Source organism: Palaemon carinicauda, chromosome 21 (assembly GCF_036898095.1).
Source record: "Palaemon carinicauda isolate YSFRI2023 chromosome 21, ASM3689809v2, whole genome shotgun sequence".
NCBI classification, from domain to species: domain Eukaryota; kingdom Metazoa; phylum Arthropoda; class Malacostraca; order Decapoda; family Palaemonidae; genus Palaemon; species Palaemon carinicauda.
This window is the reverse complement of record NC_090745.1, coordinates 28,186,889-28,194,388: the sequence shown is the minus strand read 5'-3', so window position 1 is coordinate 28,194,388 and position 7,500 is coordinate 28,186,889. Positions and strand designations below refer to the sequence as shown.

The 7,500-nt window shown below is 35.9% G+C and overlaps 1 protein-coding gene across 9 annotated transcripts in view; it reads left to right on the top strand.

Moving 5' to 3' along the window:
• LOC137615243 (excitatory amino acid transporter 3-like) overlaps positions 1–7,500 on the top strand; it is a 1,014,688-nt gene that overhangs the window by 915,935 nt on the left and 91,253 nt on the right. The gene's annotated exons all lie outside the window — the stretch shown is intronic.

Below are 7,500 nucleotides of genomic sequence, written 5' to 3'. Positions count from 1 at the left end.
GTTTGTACTTAAATTGAAACAGGACCGGGGAATGCTTCCCTTATCGCTCTTGGTTCCAAAGGGGTGGGGTTTAGGGGTTCAGGGGCTGTCCTCGCCAGGGACGTCTATGGGAATCCATCCATTGGGGCGGCGGCGGCGATCCATCTCCCCTGGCGGGCTGGCGGAAGTGTCCTCGGAAGTCCCACGGAAGAACATACCAAGGAAAGACAGGTCCTTCTCTCCTTCCTTTCTCCACCCCCCCCCTCTCTCTCTCTCTCTCTCTCTCTCTCTCTCTCTCTCTCTCTCAATAGATCTCTTAACCCCCTCCTATAGTGATGATGAGGAGGGGGGTGGCGGAAGGAGGGAACGGGTCAGGTGATAGGCCCTTCATGCATGTCCAAGGATCCTCCCCCTCCTGCCATTGCCCCCCTCCCCCCTCAACTTGTATGTGGTGAACAGTATCCATCACCCAACCCCACCTCCTCATCCCTATCATCTCTATGCCCCCCTCCCCCCTTCCCCTCCTCATCTCCTTGTAAAGAGGACGCTCCTATTGGCACAGGATGTTGTTTGGACTCGTCTCTTGTCGAGAGAACTTTTGGTTTTTATGATCGATCCGATTTTGATGTTCTCTGGTTTTGATATTCATTTGATTTACGTTTTCTAGGTGTTTTGTCAGTGCCTTTGATGACCACTGGTTTAGATTTTACTTTGGGCGAGTTCAGTAAGTTTTAGAACGCTGGGTTTTACTATAATCATTCAGGGTTTTGTTATTGTCCAATTATTGTCTTATGGTCACTGGTGTTTTACTCCTTCGGTTTTCTAGGATTGCCGTACTTCAACTGCTATTTTGTTGACCATTCAGTTGTTATCTTTTACTCTTGTTCTTAATTGCATGGCTTTAGTCAGTCATAGATCATCTGAGGTACGCCTTTCTTAAGTTATTTTATTTTAAAATCTTTAGTTTTGTAGGACAAACATTGAATTATCCGATTTAATTACTTAACATTAATTTCATCGATATTGCGTTTAGTTTTTTATGGATTTCGTTATCTAGTCTATTTTTTCTAGTCCATATAGCACATCTTTGAATATAAAAATAAATTAATTGTAAAGGAATGGAATTTCTTTTCTTTTACAAAAAAAAAAAAAAGAAACAGGTTAAGTCTTTAAGAAAAATTGGGAATGTCTTAGGGTTACATATCCTATATCCTATCTATCTATATATAAATATATATATATATATATATATATCTATATATATATATATATATATATATATATATATATATATATATATATATATATGTATATATATATACATACACCGTATGCATGAATACATGTGTGTATATAATTATATGCATATTGAATCAACTAAATCAATCTCTCTCTCTCTCTCTCTCTCTCTCTCTCTCTCTCTCTCTCTCTCTCTCTCTCTCTCTCTCTCTCTCATATAAAGTAAGTGTCGGGGGCCCCCAAGTACTTCCTCTGTTAGCGTTGTAAGTGGGCCGTGTATGTGCGTGTACATCCTATGTGCTAATCTAGTCTTGTTTCTGAGGAGCGTTTTCAATTGGACATTAGAAAGGCAAGGAAATTATTATCGAGGTTTTAGCATTATACTAAATTAGTTATTTGCTTCTGTCGTACCTCTGTTTTAACTGTTTCAGTAAGTTTATTTTATTGCCACTTTTCTTTTGCCCGTGGATACTGATTTCTTAATGTTATTGCTGCTGTTTTATCTATGCTATGGTTGATATGCTCCTTCCTGAAACTATTCATATTCTGGGCTTGGTTTTTGTACGTTGATTATTATTATTTTTCCTCTACTATGGCTCAGTTTCGGTTGTTAATATTACTGCTACTACTACAAATAGTAGTAGTAGTTGTAGTAGTAGTAGTAGTAGTAGTAGTAGTAATATTAATAATGTTTTTATTCTTCTATTAATGCAATAACCTTCCCATGAACTGCAGTTTTGTTTTGCTTCTACTACTACTACTACTACTACTACTACTTCTACTACTACTACTACTACTACTACTACTATTATAATAATAAGAATAATAATAATAATAATAATAATAATATTAGCAGTAATAGCAACTGCAATATTAATAATGTTTTATATTCTTCTATAAATGCTATACTCTTGCCATGGCTAAGTATATGATGCAACTGTTTTGTTTAGCTACTACTTCTACTACTACTACTTCTACTACTACTACTACTACTACTACTACTACTACTACTACTAAAAATACTATTAGTAGTAGTAGCAGCTGCAATATTAATAAAGTTTTATATCTTCTATAAATGCTTTACTCTTGCCATGGCTAAGCATATGATGCAACTCTTGTTTTGCTACTACTACTACTACTACTACTACCACTACTACTACCATTACTACTACCACTGACGATACTATTGCTTCTACAAAACCCCTCCCTGCGCGTCTGGATAATGTTTCAGCTCCACCAGAGGGAGAAACTGTGTTCCTAAGCTAATCCAGGATTCCGTCTGCGACACAAAGCCCTCCCTCCAATCGCCCCCGCCAGGTCCCCCAGGGAGCCTTAGGAACGGGTTCCTTTATGGAGAGGATTCCAGTTCAACCCGTAGAGGATTATATTATGTGCTCCTGTGGGAAAGAAGGATATTGGATTATCCACATGCGTAAGAACATCCTTCTGGGAGTGTTGCGAAAGATGTGTTCATATGCTAGAATTTTACTCTGTACACCTGCGTGGTAAGGTTGCCAAAATGAGTTCTTGTTATTGTTGTTATTGTTTAGGAATACAGTCCCTCTTGATAAGATTTAATTATATTAAAGTCTATGCAGGTACTTTACGGTTATCTCTCGAAATATCCCAATATAGTGATCTTGATGTTACTGGAATTTTATATCATGATTGAAAATGTGTACACATGCAAAGTAAAAAAAATGAAAACGCAATTAACTGCGTGAAAGTGGCCACTACATACTGTGCCCATCTGTGAAAATATTAGGAAATAAAGTATAATTTTTTTTTACAAATTGCGTGCAAAATGTTTGTTGTCATCCCTTTCCGTTGTAGGTCAGATTAGAAGGCAATTTCCGTGTAATTGGCTGCACCCGATTGACGTCACGCCTCGTAATTAGCGTGATTGTTCTTAAATAGCTTTCTGGGTGGATTTATGACGTCTTGCTTATGTTCGTGACGTCATGGCTCCTCTAAACCCCACCCCCCATTGAAGACGTAATGATTAGTTCGTCTCCACTAAATTGTTGTTTTATTTTTGCCTATTGGCTCAGTTAGATGGCGGATCTGAATTAGCATACATTAACTTCAATTGCAGTAAATGCAGGTAAATAAGGCTTTGATTCATCTCGAAATGACTTCATTGGCTGTGGCGTACTTAGTTGCTTGTTCTTATTGTGAAGCAGATTACAAGCAAAGGCAGGAAAGAAGTTCTAGATGGTGATGATATATATGTTTGGATTAGGTGTCTTTACCCCAAAGAATGCCATTATCCTAATGGTAATCATTTACGTAGCTGTTGACAGAAGTAGTAGTCAAAGCTGTAGTTTATACACAAGTGTGTTGGAGCTCAGTCGGATCCATTGGAAAATGAAACTCTAGGGACCGAGTTCACGTCTCGCTCAGGTTTATAGAATCCACTGAACTTGCCCTTACCATTCCAATGAACTCGGTAAAGAGAGTTTACCCGAGTGTTTCAGAGGTCAGGCTTCCAATCTAAGGGACTGTGTTCGATTCTAGCTACCGTCCACAAGTCCTTCCAGCACTAAATTGATATCTGCAATTGCTGAAGTCAAGAAAAGCCATGTGGTTCTAGAAACCTCACACCTAAAACTTTATGGGACACTAAAAGATTTAACTTTTCTGGAGCTATGCCCTTCAATGGTAATATATATATATATATATATATATATATATATATATATATATATATATATATATATATATATATATATATAATATATATATATATATATATATATATATATATATATATATATATATATATATATATATATATATATATATATACACACACACACCCACAAGTTATGTTGTGTATATATTTCACCGAGTAAAAGTGGTGATGGTTAAGGTAGCTATTGTTCTTCTTGCTATTGTTTTTATTGGCCAAGTAAGAAAGTTCAAATGAATGATGTATGTCATCTAAATCATAAATATTATTTGGACGGACACCAAAAATTTGTCTCGTGTATTTACAAACGGATAATTTTTTTCTGATATCTGACTAATTGTTGTTAATTTTCTAGTATATTCGCGTTTGATATATTTATGTTATTTAATGCCATCATTATTGATTAAAGATATTATCAGGTACGTCTGTGTTTCCGTCAGTGTGTATCAACTAGTATTATTTAATAATTAAAGATTGTTAATTGTATTAATACTTTATTTAAGCTCTATTTAGTAGAATATTTACGTATGCACATTCTAGTGACAGGCAAACGGTACAGTATAAGTAATTGCAGCATTGAGCGTAAGCTACGACTCATTTGTGCTCTTGGAATTATTTCGTTATTTTATTACCAAAAGATATATCAATTTCTCGTATTATACCAAAATTTATTGTTATAGATAAAAATGCGTTTTAATTGCCAGTATTTCCCCAACATATTTGCCAGTTACTCTTCAAATGGGGGAGACAGAGGAATAGTAACGGTTGAAATTCGTTTCGAAAAGCGACAAAATTCTGTAATCCAATAACATCCGGCGCTAATTTAATCCAATTAAAACCATTCTGCTCTAGATCAAATGCGTCTTCGTTTCCAGCAGCTATTGGCCAAGAAGAAGATTGGGATAAGAAGGGGATTGGAAGGGAGAGGGTCTCTATAAACGGCCCAATAAAAGAGGCGATAAAGATAATGATTCTTTTTTTTTTTTTTTGGGGGGGGGGACCTAGAGTAGGACACATTGCTATCCGTATAGACACCTCATGATTATGTATGTAAACGATAGCGCTGGTGACTGGTACAATACATGAACATATGCTACCTGGGTCTAAAGCTATGTCAGGCAGGGCAGTCGATCAGGACTACGCTCTATCCCAGAGCAAAAGCAAATCCTTCAAAAAGAAGGGAACCGTGCTTACCCCATACAAAAATTGAAAAAAAGCACGTGAATAGTAGTAGGAAAATCAGAAGGGGAGGAAGTTCTGGTCATAAGAAAATTATTTGAATGGCCGAGGCAACGGACAGTGGCAATGCCCTTGCTAGCAGGAAAATGCCCTAGAGACTGACCAAATATACATATGATCCGAGCCCAAGCCCCTCACCACCCAAGCTAGGATCAGGGAGGGCCAGGCAATGGCAGCTGATGACTCTTCGGGTATACTTTTTAAGTAATGAATTGAAAAGTTTGCGGTAAATTGATAATAATGTCACAGATTTTTATTTATTACACATGTGATTTCCTCAGTTGTTTTGTGAATTATGTTCAGCCAAATTCCGTATGATTATTGTTTAATTGACTTTATAAATAACGCTAGATAAGGAGAGAATATGAATTAAAATTTAACAACAATCTTTTATGATATTTACAGAAATCATTGAAAACAAAATTATGCATTTAGATAAGTTAAAGATACTGTTGTATTGTACAAAATATCCCATTCAATCATTAGCATAGAATTTTTTTTTTTATGAATACTGATGATTCCAGTAGGCCTTTACCGATTTTGATTTTCAGAAGCCTCATTCTAGAGAGAGAGAGAGAGAGAGAGAGAGAGAGAGAGAGAGAGAGAGAGAGAGAGAGAGAGAGAGAGAGAGAGAGATACATTCCTTTGCTTAGAAGAGAAAGGGGAGAAGCGAGAAGTCTGAAGATAAAAAGATGAAGTCAAAATTAAAACTGAAATGTTAACTGAGGAAAAGGTATCCTTGCTTGCAAAGGTAGCTTCATTGAAAAAGGCTCAAGTAACGAATTGAAATGACGGTCGTAATTGATAGAGGAAATCTCGGTTGGGGGACGTTGCTGAGTTTTGTGTAAACTAGATGTTTTGCAAAGCGTTTGGCCGATTATATTCATATGTGTTCGGAAAATAAAATCATATTTTGTGTCTTGAAGGGATTTTGCATTCAGCTTTGGAAGGACGTTTATTTATTTTATCACTATTCCTAAATGTCATATTTTGTCGTTTCAAAGAATATGATGATTTAGGCAACGTTGTTACAAACAATGAAATTAAGAAGAGATTTAGCTAACGTCGTTTTAATGAATGAGATGATTTAGACAACGTCGTTTCAATTAATGAGATTTAGCTAACGTCGTTTCAGTGGTTGAGATGATTTAGACAAACGTCGTTTCAATTAATGAGATTTAGCTAACGTCGTTTCAGTGGTTGAGATGATTTAGACAACGTCGTTTCAATTATTGAGATTTAGCTAACGTCGTTTCAGTGATGGAAATGATTTAGACAACGTCGTTTCAATTAATGAGATTTAGCTAACGTCGTTTCAGTGATGGAAATGATTTAGACAACGTCGTTTCAATTAATGAGATTTAGCTAACGTCGTTTCAGTGGTTGAGATGATTTAGACAACGTCGTTTCAATTAATGAGATTTAGCTAACGTCGTTTCAGTGATTGAGATGATTTAGACAACGTCGTTTCAATTAATGAGATTAGCTAACGTCGTTTCAGTGGTTGAGATGATTTAGACAACGTCGTTTCAATTAATGAGATTTAGCTAACGTCGTTTCAGTGGTTGAGATGATTTAGACAACGTCGTTTCAATTAATGAGATTTAGCTAACGTCGTTTCAGTGATTGAAATGATTTAGACAACGTCGTTTCAATTAATGAGATTTAGCTAACGTCGTTTCAGTGGTTGAGATGATTTAGACAACGTCGTTTCAATTAATGAGACTATTCAAAAAACGTCATTTAAAAAGATTAAGGTGATTTAGACACTGACTAATGTCAGTTGATGTCGCAGAGGTGATTTATTAAGAGTGACCAGTCAGGCAGAAACATGGTGAAAGTGGAAGTCGGTGAGCAAAGACCTGTAAGAAGGCCCTAGCAAGTTTTTAGGGAAAAGACAGAGTCAAACCAACCCCTGGACTGGTTGCAAATTTGGTCAGTGAGAATAAGTCAGCAGACATAAATAATTCCCAGTTCCTGTCTGTCATAAAACAGAAATGATGGAGATAGCCGTATGTGGATTCAGTGTCATGAACGGAATTTTATTGTAGGTATTAATTTGTTGTCAGCAATACTATTTTTATTTTGATAGTATTTATCTGTTAACTAGATTAATCCATAATTTTAGTGTGACAATGAATTACTTATTATGGATATACTGTACATACTATAATACATTTATTTTTATTGTATTGTGATTGACTGGTTGCATCAGTATATCATAATGATTTGGCAAAGCCACAACAGTGGTCATCAGCAATTTTATTTTCGAAAATATTTATAAATGTTTCTATAAAAAGCAATTTAATGTTATACCAGCCAAAACTCATTCCATCAGAATATGAGCATTT